Below are 13161 nucleotides of genomic sequence, written 5' to 3'. Positions count from 1 at the left end.
TTCATAATTTATCGATCGCAAAAGTTTTCGATGCAGAAAAACTTGAGCCCTTAAAATAATAATAATAACATACAATATTCAAGATACGTTGAAATTTATTATTATCATCGTCTACTGTACGCCTGAATGGCGCGCAAGGGTTTTACAAAAGAGTTTCCATTAATCATCTCGTACACGTTACTTTGCTGATTGTGCAGGAAATTTATGTTTTGGCAATAATTTATGATCAATTTCGTGTAATAATTATTATTATATTTCGTATATTTATGTCTGCGCGTTATATAAGAGAGCGAGAGGTAAGACAGAGGCGGCACCTTTGAAATCTCAAAAAAATTACGAAATTCGTCTTTTTTGATTGGCGCGCGACACCCCTGCTACATCGTGATCATTATTTTTTATTTTTTCCTCTAAATACGACAGAAAAATAATTTAAAAATACTTCAAAAATTAAATTTATGATCACTAAAAATAACTTTCAAAGATTAGTTTTTTTTATCTCAACAAAAAAAAAATAGAAAAAAATTCAATAAATAATTTTTTCGGAATTTTGGACATTAAAATTCTTGCAAAAAAATATCTGTCTCGTTATTGAAGAAACAAACAAAAAACTAATAAATAAAAGAGAACGCCATTTTGCGTAAAAAATATATCGAAGAACAACTAACTGCCATTCTCGTCGTCGTTGTTGATGCAATGAAACCATAATAAAATAACAAAATTTTCCAAACATTAACGGAGAAGGTTGCTTGGCGGTTGGGGAAATTCATTTCCACTGACAACAACAACAACAATAATAATGAAAACAACAACACGACGTCGACGGAGGAGACGCAATTTCGGTCGGGGTAAAAGCATGAAACTAAAGAAAAACATTAAATAATAAATTAAACGTAAATATTTTGATTTAATTTTGCGTACGATGCACGACTTGGAGAGTTAGTTCGCAGTTATTTATCGATGTAACAGACAAAAATTTCTTCAAAAAATAATAATATTTGAATAATTTTTGGGAGGGTCATCTTTTTGTTATCATTAACATTATTTTTCATGCATGTTTCATGGTTTGTTTCATGATGAAAAATTCTAAAAATAATTATTTTGCAATTTTTAGTCAAAAAAAAATTTTTTTCATGATAAAATTCTACAAACAATAATTTTACAATTTTTTAATATTAAAAAATTGTTTTGGAATTTTTTTACTTAATTTTTAAAATTTTGCAATTTTTTTTAAATATTTTTTTAATAATAATAATTTTTTTCTTAATATTTTTCATATATTTCAAATATGTTAAAAAACTATTGAAAAATATGATTAAAATTATATGAAATTATTTTTTTATCAATTTAAAATTTGGTTAAAAAAATTTATTAAAATTTTATTTAAAAAATCAAATAATTTTAGAAATTAAAAAAAAAATTAAATAGAATTGAATTTTTAGAAAAAAAAAATTTAAAAAATACTCAAAATTATTAAAAATTAAATTTAATTTAATTAAAAAATTAATAATTTATTTTTTTATTAAAAAAAAAATATTTCAATATTGAAAAAATCTGAAAATTAACCTAAAATTATAGAAGAATTTAACTTAAAAATATTTTGATGATTTTCATGAAAAAAAATTATTTTAATAATTATTCACATTAAATCGCAGAAATATTTTTAAAATAACTTTTTAGATTTATTTTTGCTAAAAATATATAAATTTCCCTTATGAAACCTATTATTGATTCAAAAAGCTATAAAAAAATATTTTTTTGCGATTTAATGTAAATAATTATTAACTTTTTTCACAAAAATCATCAAAATCTATTTAAAATTATTTATTTATAATTTTAGATTTATATTCACATTTTTTCAATATCGAAATAATTTTTTCATTTAATAAAAAAATAAATTATAAAATAATTAAATTTAATTTTTTTAATAATATTTAAGTATTATTTTATTTTAATTTTTTAAACTAATTTTTGTTTAAAATAAATTAATTTTTATTATAAATCCTATTATTTGTTCAAAGAGCTAAAAATTCAATTTTCGAATAATTTAAAAAAAAAAATATGAAAAATTATAGAAAATAAACTAATAAAAAAATTTTCATTTTATAGTTAATTTTCCGATTTTTTCTTTAATATGGAACGAACCACATGCCCGAATAACGTCTCATTAATTTTCTGATAAATATTTAAAAAAAACACACATTTCCATGAATACACAAAAAGGAAGTTTTGGTTTTCAGGAAGCCAAAACTATATACAGAAATTTATCTCTCACACTCTTTTCCTCCAACTAAACGACCCGCTGCCAATCCGCATATACATTTTGTATAAGCAAGATAAATGGGAACTGTGGCCAGTAGTCTTTTCTAACGAATATATACCTCCGTAGGTACATACATAAATAAATTAACATGATTCTAAAATTTTCGAAAATTTTCCTCAATTTTCTTTTGTTATTATTATTATTAAACATATACATTTTCCCGAGTATGTATGTATGAAACGTATCATGTTTTCATAAAATTAATGGCACAAAATGTACAAAATAATGTTTCGGTTCGGAGTCTTATCGTTTGCAGGAGACTGCACAATATATGCAGCTCAGACAACAATAAGAGACATGTATTTATTGGACTTTGTCTCACACTCTCTTTTGCATTATATTATATTATTATACTATATCTATAACATACAATGAAGAAGAGGATGTTTAATATGCATAAAATGAAAATCGACCACAACGACAATATGCATTTATTATTATTATACAAACTATATATAACATATATGTTGTATAAAATAATATAAAGGTAAATGTTTGAAAGAAATTTTATTATTTTAATAATAATAAAGGTGTATATGTTGGGGAGTTAAGTAAAATAAAATTAAGTTTTGGAAAGAGAAAAAGATTATAAAGACCTTTTTTGTTATTATTATAGAAGAATTTTTAATTAGATTTCATAAATTATTTATTGAAAAGGTAAAAAAACTTTGTTTTAAATTATTTTATGCATGTTATATATATTATTATTTAAAAAAAAGTTTCTACTAATTTTGTTTGAATTTTATTTTATCGAAAAATGTAAAAACAAATTTCCTTCCTTCTTTTTCCTCTATATTTATTTTTTTTTTTTATTTTATAATACAAAATACATGAATGTATAATGTTTTGGATATCCGATTTATAACGATTATATATTATTTTGTATTATTTATACCAATTTATATAAAACGAACGAGCAAAGAAAAAATAAATAAATAAAAAAAGCAAGCAAAAAAAAAATTAGATTGTCGGAAGAGATAAAACTTGCTTGCTGCAAAATATATAGTTTGCCATTATTTGAATAAAATAAAATAAAGTACATTTTTGTTCTTTCGCTCCATGCCATGCCTTTCATTCATTCATGAGAGTGTAATAAATTTTACAAGTTTTTATTTATTTCAAGGACAGAGATATAATTATCTATTATTTTATCTTTTTTTTTTGTTTTAAATTATTATTTTAAAAAAAAACATGTATGTTTATTTAAAATTAAAAAAAAATATATATAATGAACTCTTCCAGGTCACAAGATTTTTTTTTATTATTTTATTTCACAAAAAAAGAAAAGGAAAAATAAATAAAAAAAAGTTTCCTTATTTAAAATTTTATTCATGTTTTTTTTTTTTTTTTTTTTGCAAATATAAATAGAACGAAATTGAGGAGGTAAAATACTGATGAATGAGCCTTAATGTTATAAGGTATAGAAATATACGAGCTTGATTCAATTTCCCTCTTGTTTAACTTTTTTTTTTGAAAAATTAAAAAAAAAATTGTTTGAAAAAAAAAAGTTATGAAAAGAATATCTTTCTATATGAGACACAAAACGATTGCCTCTAGAAAAAAGTTTTGATTAATTTTTTTAATACATACATTATTTTTTTTTATAATAATAAAAAATAATAAAAAAAACAGAGAGAAAAAATCTTGTGGGTTTATAAATTTTTTTTATACTAATAGTGGCACTTTCTATAACAAACATCGGTCGTTATAAAAAAAAAACTTCAACTTTCAAGTACCTTCATGTACATGAATGTGTGTAGGAGTTTCATTATTATTTTTTTTTTGTGCAACGTATACTTATGTATATATATATGTTATCATCATACATATAAATGGAAAAAGTTTAATATTTTTATGATTTTTATTTTAATTTTCTCTGCAGCAGCAGCGAACGAACGAACGAAGAAGAGTGAAAACTTTATATATAATTTTTTTCTGTAAGTATCCTGTATTTCTCAACATTATATATATATATAATTATATTTATATATATAATATATATGTATAATACACAATACCCAGACAGGATATGAAAAAAGTACGAAATATTTATTGTACGATGTGGAATTTGTTCTTGTTTGTATAACAATCAACTACGAAAAAAAAAATTTGTGGAACTTTTTAAATTATATTTTTTTTTTCGTGTACATTATTTTTATTATTATACATTTTTTTTCGTAGCAAGGTGTATTTTTATGGAAATCATAATAAAATGATGTGACAGAAACCCTCCATAATTTGTTATTTGAGTTTTCTTGATGGAAAATTTAAATTATATATTTTTTTTTAAAGAAATAAATTTAATATCGAAAAAAATTAATTTAACTTTTAAACTTTTTTAAATTGGTTTTTATTTATTTTTCATAAATTTCATAAAAAAAATCGAATATTTTTATAAATTGACTCGATTAACACTAAATAACATGAAAAAGTGCATCAATTAGTTTTATGCACACCGAAAAATATTTACCGCCCGGCAAAAATACGCAAAAATAATAAAATCATAATAATAATAACACAGAGAGTGAGAGAAGAGTAACAAAACAACAACAATATCACTTGTTACACTTCCACTTTTTGTTTCAACTTTTGTGTTCTATTTAAATACGCGGAAATATTTGACTCATATTTGTATATATTTTTGTCTGTATCATATATAATATATATTTGCCGCGTATTTCGTGTGTGAGAGAGTTTATGATGTTGATAACACAAAAATTTTATAAAATTTTTATACACACGACGAATGCGAGAGATACAAACAACAAAAAATATACACAAACACACACAATTTAATATAACATATGTTTGTTGTTTATACATTTATTTATATTATATATATAATGATATTGTATCATCATCACGAAACAACGACGTCCTGTATGCAACTGAAATGTATAAATAATAATAATAATAATTTAATTTCGTTTTCATTTGATTCATAAAATAATAACGGCAACGTCATTTATTTAGAAACAACGAAGTTCAACAAGGAACACAAACTTTTTAACTTTTTTTTTGTTTTATTTTATTTTTTTTTTTTCGAAAAAAAATGAATGAAACAAACAATTACTATTATATATACAAAAATAGCGTAAAATATTCCAATTTACTGCGGAATATAAATAAATGAACTTTTATCGAATGTTATGTAAAATAAATATATATTAAAATTTTTTATGTAAGTTAAAGTTATTTTATAATAAGACATGTTGTTTACGAATTAAATTAAAATAATATTATTTTAAATTTATTTATAGATTTTAATATTTTTTCATTGCAAATAATTAATTAACACTTTTTATGTCATCATCAAGTTTAATAATAAAATTTAATATTAATAATAAAATAAATAATTGCAACAACTCACTTTTTTTTCAAGTATTTTTTGAGATTGTTTAATTTATTTTATGTTTAATGTTTAATTTTTTGTCATTTTTTTTTTAAATGATCAAAAAAAATGTTTAATTAAAAAATTTTATTTTTTAATTAAATTTTTCACTTTAAAATTCATTTTTGTCACCACACAATTATTTTTTTTTTCTTTTTTTCGGTGCTATTTATTTATTGATCATTCATTTATTTAAATTTCGTGTTAAAACTTTTTATTTATTTATTTATTTTTTTCCTCTTTTTTTATTTTATCTCTAGAAGCGATAACAAACCAACATAATGAGACGATTTTTTTTATTTAAAAATATATTTATGTTTCTATATCTTCTTGAACAAATATTTGATATTCTTGTTTGGTTTCCTTGCTTTCTCGATCTCGCTTGCATGAATTTCACAACTCGGTTAAATATTTTTTTTTCTTCACTTAATATTTGATTATTATTATTTTTTTTTACTTGAATGAAGATTTCTCACTCGTCTGCCAGAATGCTATTTAAATATATATTTTTTTTAATATTTATTTTTGTTTGAAAAAAAAAATAATAAATATATACGAAAATAATTTTTTTTTAAATTAAAAGAAAAATATAAATTTCCGTATTTTTTTTAAGTTTTCTTATTTATTTTTTTTAAGATAAAATAAATAAATTGGAAAACTTTTTAATATATATTTTTTTTATTATTGTATATATACATATAGAAAATCTAACCTTTTTTCATTAAGATATCCGTTTTAAGTTAAATTAAATTTTAACGAACTTTTTATTATTTTATTCATGAATTTTCACTTAATTTTTTTTAAAGATGAAATTTTTTTTAAATAGTAAAATATATATTTTTTTTCTTCACTTTTTTTTATATATTTTCTTGTATTATTACATTTATTCCTTCTTTGTCGTTATTTTTTTTAAAATTTTTTTTTAGCTGCTTCTTTCGCGTAGTAAATATATCCACATAATATGTGCTTGTTGTAGTTGTTGTAGAAGTACTAGTAAATATGGTTATATTATATTTATAGTAGTAATAATAATATAACAAACGGGAGAGTATACCAAAAAACCCAACCAATTCGGTCAAATTTTCAATTTCAACTGAAGTATGCACTACATGATAACATTTTTATTTAGAAAATATTCTCGCGTAAGAGTATTTGTTGTAGCGACATACGAACGACGACGCGCGAGAACCCCCCAAACCTTATGTCTGGAAAGTATATACGCCATATACGCTGTACACACACACACATACAGAGAAACTTTTGCTGCTTGAGAGTGCGACAACGACGACGACGACGACGACGTAGTACACACAGGATAAGTGAGTGAAGAGTTTAATTTTTGTGAGTGCACGTAGCGTGTACGGGCTCTGTAGGAGGCAGCATGTGTTTTAATAGTAAGTTGACGAAAAAAAAGCAGAGAGAAATTCGTAGGGTAGCCCCAAACACTCACCACTCACCATACGACGACTTGAAATTATAAAGTAAATACGACGACGCGCGTTTCTTCGTCGTCGTCGTCGTCGTTGTGCAGCTGTGCGTTCGTCAGTAATAAAAATTGCGAATAAAGTGTGGAGGAAAATTGCAGAAAACTAAATTATACAGCTCTCTACTCTCGACATACCTTTATGGCCCCTTGTATATATATTTTTATAATAATAATAATAAAACATTAGCAGGGAATGGGGGCCGACTGTGTGTGTGTGTGCAACTTTTTTTTTTTTTAAAGAATAGGCGAAAATAAAATTTTTGTCTTTAAAAGAAATTTCGCATTCGCGGCAAATGAAACTAATCAACATTGTGAAAAAAGAGCAGCTGCTCTTTTCAGTTCAAAGTCATTAAAATTCTAATGCCTGAGTGAATTTTTAAAGGAATTTTTGACAGTTAGAGTGACAGGTGTCATTTTTACTTTTGAAGAAAAAATTAATTTTTGAACAATTTATAAGATTTTTTGAATTTTTTATAAGTCTAAGTAATCTCTAAATTGTTCTAAAATTAGTTTTTATTCAAACTTTTCAAATTTTAATTATTTTTGACATTTGACAGCTGTCAAAATTTTCCCTTTAATTATTATTTTAAAACAATTCTAAATAATATTTTGGTTAAAAGAACCTCAATATTCACAAAATGTTCTAAAAATTATTAAAATTTTATTTAATTTAAATTTTGACATTTGTCTTCATTTGAAATTTTGACAGCTGTCAAATGTCAAAATAATGAAAATTACAAAATTTTTAAAACTAAATTTTTAGGCAATTTATAAGATTATTTTGACTTAAAATAAGATTAAAAAATCTTTTAATTGTTATAAAATTAGGTTTAATTAAAAATTTTCTAATTTTCATTATTTTTGACATTTGACAGCTGTCAAAATTTTTCTTCAAATTATAATTTTCGGATAGTTTTAAATAATATTTTAATTTAAAAAAAAACCTAAATATACTCAAAAATGTTTAAAAATTGAAATTTCATTTAAAATTTTGACATTTAACTTCTTTTAATTAAAAAAGTGACAGCTGTCAAAATTTTTAATTAAATCTCAATTTTTGAACATTTTGAGATATTTAATGAATTATTTTAAACAAAATATTTAAGATAGTTAATGAATTCCCTTAAACTAAAATATTCATTAAAAAAAGTTCAAGAGTTCAACTTTGACAGCTGTCAACTTCATAAATGTCAAAGAACTTCATCTCACGTGCCGGTAATATTTTCTATAAATAGAAACTTAAAGAAAAAATTGTTGGCACTCGTCTAATGTGAGTCAAGGACCTTTTTTTGCTTCATCGCATAATCCTTTTATATTTTGATCAAATTTATTTTTTTATCATTCCAAACGTCATAAAAACAAAAGTAAGTCATTATTATGTTCAAGTTGCAAGAATGAAACAAAAAAAAAACCAAAATAAAAACGCGTGACCGTCAAACTTTTTCTTCATTCATTTTCTTTCTACTTCTGCCAAACAACACGAAACATCGTCTGATGCGAAATTTGCCGCGATGACTGTTTGTTTTCTGTTTTAGTTCCCCAGAATTTTTCGTTCTACGTATAACTCATACAGAGCGTCGTACAGAGCAGCATAAATAATTCTGTTAAAACATAATGTCGTGTGTATAAAAATAAAAAGGAACGAACAGTCTGCATGAGGAGATACGGAAAGGGGGCCCGGTATGCAATTTGAACCCCCAAGCAGAAAATAACATAAAATATATCACGCTACGACTACAGAGCTCGTACGTACAGCGGCTCTTACGTGCATTAATGGCCCCCATCTAATATTCTGTACGGCGGTATGGGTGTGTGTGTGTGTGTTTGTTCGTTGATTATCATATTTTCTTCTTTTTTTCATGTGATATCCTGTACTACGAAGGCATATGGGAGGCATTCACGAATTGTATAACATAACTTATCAAGGTTTATGTTATAGAATTTCTGTGAAAATCCTTTAAAACTAAATATTTATAGTATTTGTGTATGGCGTGTGTGGCGTATACGACGAACGTACGGAACATTAATAACTTTCAAGAGTATATACGAATGTAGTGTATGTTATATATACATTATGTACTAAAGTATATACATGTATTATATATATGTTGCCGGTATTTATTATTATATACACGTGGTTACGCTGCTCCTGTGTTTGTTGTGTGTTTTGTACTTTACTAGACTTGCTGGTAGAGTCACTCAATTTCTTTCTTTTTTATTTGTGTCGACCTCCTGCACTTCTTTAATATAACTTTAGTAAATTTTTAATGCATTTAAAAAAATAAAAAAAAATTATTCTTAATTTAAAATGTTATAAAAATATATATTTAAATTTTTATTATTATTTTTTTTTAATAATATTTTTTTTTTTGCAAAAAAAAATACAAATTGAATCATATAGTCATGTATAATTTTTCCCCGAAGCACCAAACAACCGACCAAACAACAAATGTTCGACACAAAAAAAAACGACGACGTTGACCTTCTTCTTTTTCTTTGTTATTTTTTTCTCTTCTTACTTGATTAGTAGTGAGAAGAAGTATACATTATGTACAATACTGCAATATAAGTGCACAACTAGCTATAATTAAGATTTCAAAACAACTTCAAAATGTTGTATATTATATATATGTATATATAATGTATAAATGTTGTTCAAGAGGGTAAAAAGATAAATAATTGGATTTTAAGATTTTTGTTGGATTTTCGACATAAATTCACATTTAATGGAATTTTACTGATAAATTGAGGGTGAATTTTTGAACATAATTTTTTTCTTATATTTTTTAGCATGGGCTGACGGTAACGAGCTCCAGCCCGTATATATGCTGAACTGAACTATCGATCGACGTCGTTTTCATATATATTTAATATTATTATTATTTTTAAGCTGTGTAAGTTGTATACAATCATAATTAATTGCCTGTCTTGAATTATTTTATTTTTTTTAATCTTAATTTAATGTTATTATTTTTTTATATACTTTAATAAAAAATATAGTTTAAAAAAATAATGATATAAAAAATGCATTAAACTCGCTACATTTTTTCTCAATACTATATAGTCAATAGCCTTAACCTTTTGACTGTTTTTAATCCTTTTATATGGCTTGTACTGGTATTAGTTGGAGTACGTAAGAAGTCTAAAGTAATCTACGAACGAGAGTAAGTAAGCAAGAAAAAATAAAGAGTTTCAAGGTTTTTTTCATCATCATCATCGAATATCTTTTATACACACACAATTTTTTTTTATTTTATTTTTTTTTTATAAATAACAGACGAACGACCTGTATTGTCTTTTTTTTTCATTATATTATGCATTTACGGAGCCATTGTTATTCTTGTAACTTGCAAAATTTATATATAGTATAAAAAAATATCTGTCTCTAAATTTACATATACAACATATATATAAAATATATATAAATACAATGCAACGAGAGAGAGGAAAGAGTATAAGGAAAATTCACCTCAATTAAGATTAATTGTAAATATGTACACAATTTATTATAATAATAACAATATTAAACAAAGAATAATAATAATTTATTACTTGATGCATTTTCTTACAACATTAAACATTGTATTATAAATTTATATACAAAGCTATATTGTTGTTGCTGTATGAGTCGCTGCTGTGCTGTTTCTTGTACAAATTCATAAATTTTAAAATGTAAAATATTATTATATAAAATTGTTGTTGTTGTTGTTGTATTGTGTATAAAATATGATGCATTGAAACTATTATTATTGTTATTATAAATATTTTACAGGACAGGCAAAGTAAAATTTTGTCGACTTAAAAAAATGTGAAGAAAAAAAAAATATTGAGGAAATTGAATGAAGATGTCTGTCTGTTTTTTTAAGATTTATTTTAAAATATTTTTTGTTTAAAAAAAAATAATGTAATATTTTATATGAAAAAATATTTTAAAATATATTTTTGTATAACATTTTCTTTAATTATTTTTTTTATTAATTTTTTATATTAGTTTTTAAAAAATTTCTTAATATTTCTATATTATATAGTAAAAATGAATCTAACATTTCAAAATTATATTTAAAAATTTAAATTTTTAATAATTTATTTTTTTTAATAAAATAATTCAAAAAATATTTTTATTTTTTTTTTAATTATTTATATATTCATTTATTATTTTTTTATATTCAATATTTTTTAAATATATTAAGATTATATTTTTAAATAATGCAATTATTTTAATAAATTTTTTGTAATATTTTTAATTATAAATAAAAAATATATTTATTTTTTTAAAAAAAAAATAATTAATAAAAATTTAAATTAAAAAAAATAATTTATTAATTTAAATTTTATTATTAATTATTTTAATTTAAAAAAATTATCGAAAAAAAATATAATAAAAATCTTTACAAAAAAAAATAATTTAAATAGTTATATAACTTAAAAAAATATTTAATATAAAAAAAATAATATTTTAATATAAATAGTTTTAATAATTAAAAAAAATAATAATTAAAATATTTTCTAAATTATTTTATTAATAAAAATAAATTATTAAAAATTTAAATTTATTAATTTTTAATTTTATTATTTTAAATTATTAAATTAAATCATTCTTGTTAAAAACTTTATAAAAAAATGTATTTTTTATTTAAAATGTTTACGTAACTTTAAAATATAATTTTTAATTTTTTTTATTATTTTTTTTTAAATTAAAAAATATTAAGAAAATTAAAAAAAATATTATAAAAAATAATAATAATAAAATTATTAAAAAATATATTAAAAAAATACGCTAATGTTATAAAAGAAATATATTTAATTTTTTTTTTTTGTTTAAAAAAAATAAATCATTATATATTTTAATGTTGTTAAAAACAAAATGCGCGGAAAATGTAAATTGCAAAGTTTCTTGGAAAAAATGTTATAATCATCTTTTAATGAGTTTTTTCCGCGAACTTATTTTCTGCTTCTTTTTTTTATATTATTATTATTTTATTAGTTCTATTTTCTTTTCGAGGACAATGCTGCTGAAGAAAGAAAGTTTTATGACGAGCTTTTAAAAAATTTGCAAGAGTTTCGCTCTCGTCATTTTTATGACAAAAACCTGGATTTGCAGTAAAAAAAAATAATAACGACATCGACGTCGACGACAACAACAACAAAAAATAATTGATGAGCTTCCTTGCATAAGCAATATAAATGTGTATTCCATCATATAAGCTTCTCATTTTTCATCCTGTTTTCTTGTGTACAATCCGTGTGTATTTTTAATCATTCTTCCAGCATCATAAATATTCCTCTCTACATAACATTTGCCGTTTTATGTATATTTTGTCGAGGCAAGCCAGGCGAGGAGCATGATGTGTTGTTATGTTAACTACCGTGTATTGGAAAACCTCCCGTTTTTCCGTATGCCGACGTCGACGACGACGACGACCCTCCTCTCGCAGGAACACATTCATCGTCGTCGTCGTCGACGTCCATTTTCCTCATCGCACACACGCCACAGAGACGAGCTTAGCTCCTGTTTCAACTTTTCCTCATCACACCACTTTCCTGCCTTTTAACAACAACGCAGCAAAATCCTATTCAAAAATATCGGACCTCTTTTCACGACACACAGAAAATGCAAAAACACAACGAACGTCCTGGATGCGGCGAGTTGTTGTTGCTATTCGAGTCATCAATATATAAAGCCGTTATTTTTTTTCGCCCATAGAAAATAAAAAATAGAAATAAAAATCTTCGAAAAAAAAACAAGAACGACACATGCAGCAGCACCAATCCACGGCATGGCGAACGAAAAAAAATACAGAAATAGAATAGAAAAAGGATAACACAGAATGCCGCGCAGAATGCTGCTGCTGTAAAAGCATGTCGTCGTCATCAACATCGTGTGCACAAACAGCCACTTTTTCAATTAAAATTGAAAAGTAAAGTTGCACCTATATTGAAGAGTGTAGTGAACATCCTGTGCAG

At 23.2% G+C, this 13161-nt stretch overlaps 2 protein-coding genes across 4 annotated transcripts in view; both read right to left on the bottom strand.

Moving 5' to 3' along the window:
- The window catches only part of LOC134829043 (methylcytosine dioxygenase TET-like), a 54287-nt gene that overhangs the window by 317 nt on the left and 40809 nt on the right, over window positions 1–13161 (bottom strand). The gene's annotated exons all lie outside the window — the stretch shown is intronic.
- LOC134832788 (methylcytosine dioxygenase TET) overlaps window positions 1–13161 on the bottom strand; it is a 43195-nt gene that overhangs the window by 9083 nt on the left and 20951 nt on the right. The window contains exon 1 of one of the 3 annotated variants that reach the window (XM_063846947.1): window positions 6424–6485. The exons of 1 other annotated variant lie outside the window; for it this stretch is intronic. The gene's annotated coding sequence lies outside the window, so the exon portion shown is untranslated. Of the gene's footprint in view, window positions 1–5690; window positions 5783–6423; window positions 6486–13161 lie in introns of those variants that run through there. One more of the 3 variants, XM_063846946.1, reaches the window with a different exon arrangement.

This window comes from Culicoides brevitarsis, chromosome 2 (assembly GCF_036172545.1).
Source record: "Culicoides brevitarsis isolate CSIRO-B50_1 chromosome 2, AGI_CSIRO_Cbre_v1, whole genome shotgun sequence".
NCBI classification, from domain to species: Eukaryota; Metazoa; Arthropoda; class Insecta; order Diptera; family Ceratopogonidae; genus Culicoides; species Culicoides brevitarsis.
This window is presented reverse-complemented; position numbering and strand designations above follow the sequence as displayed.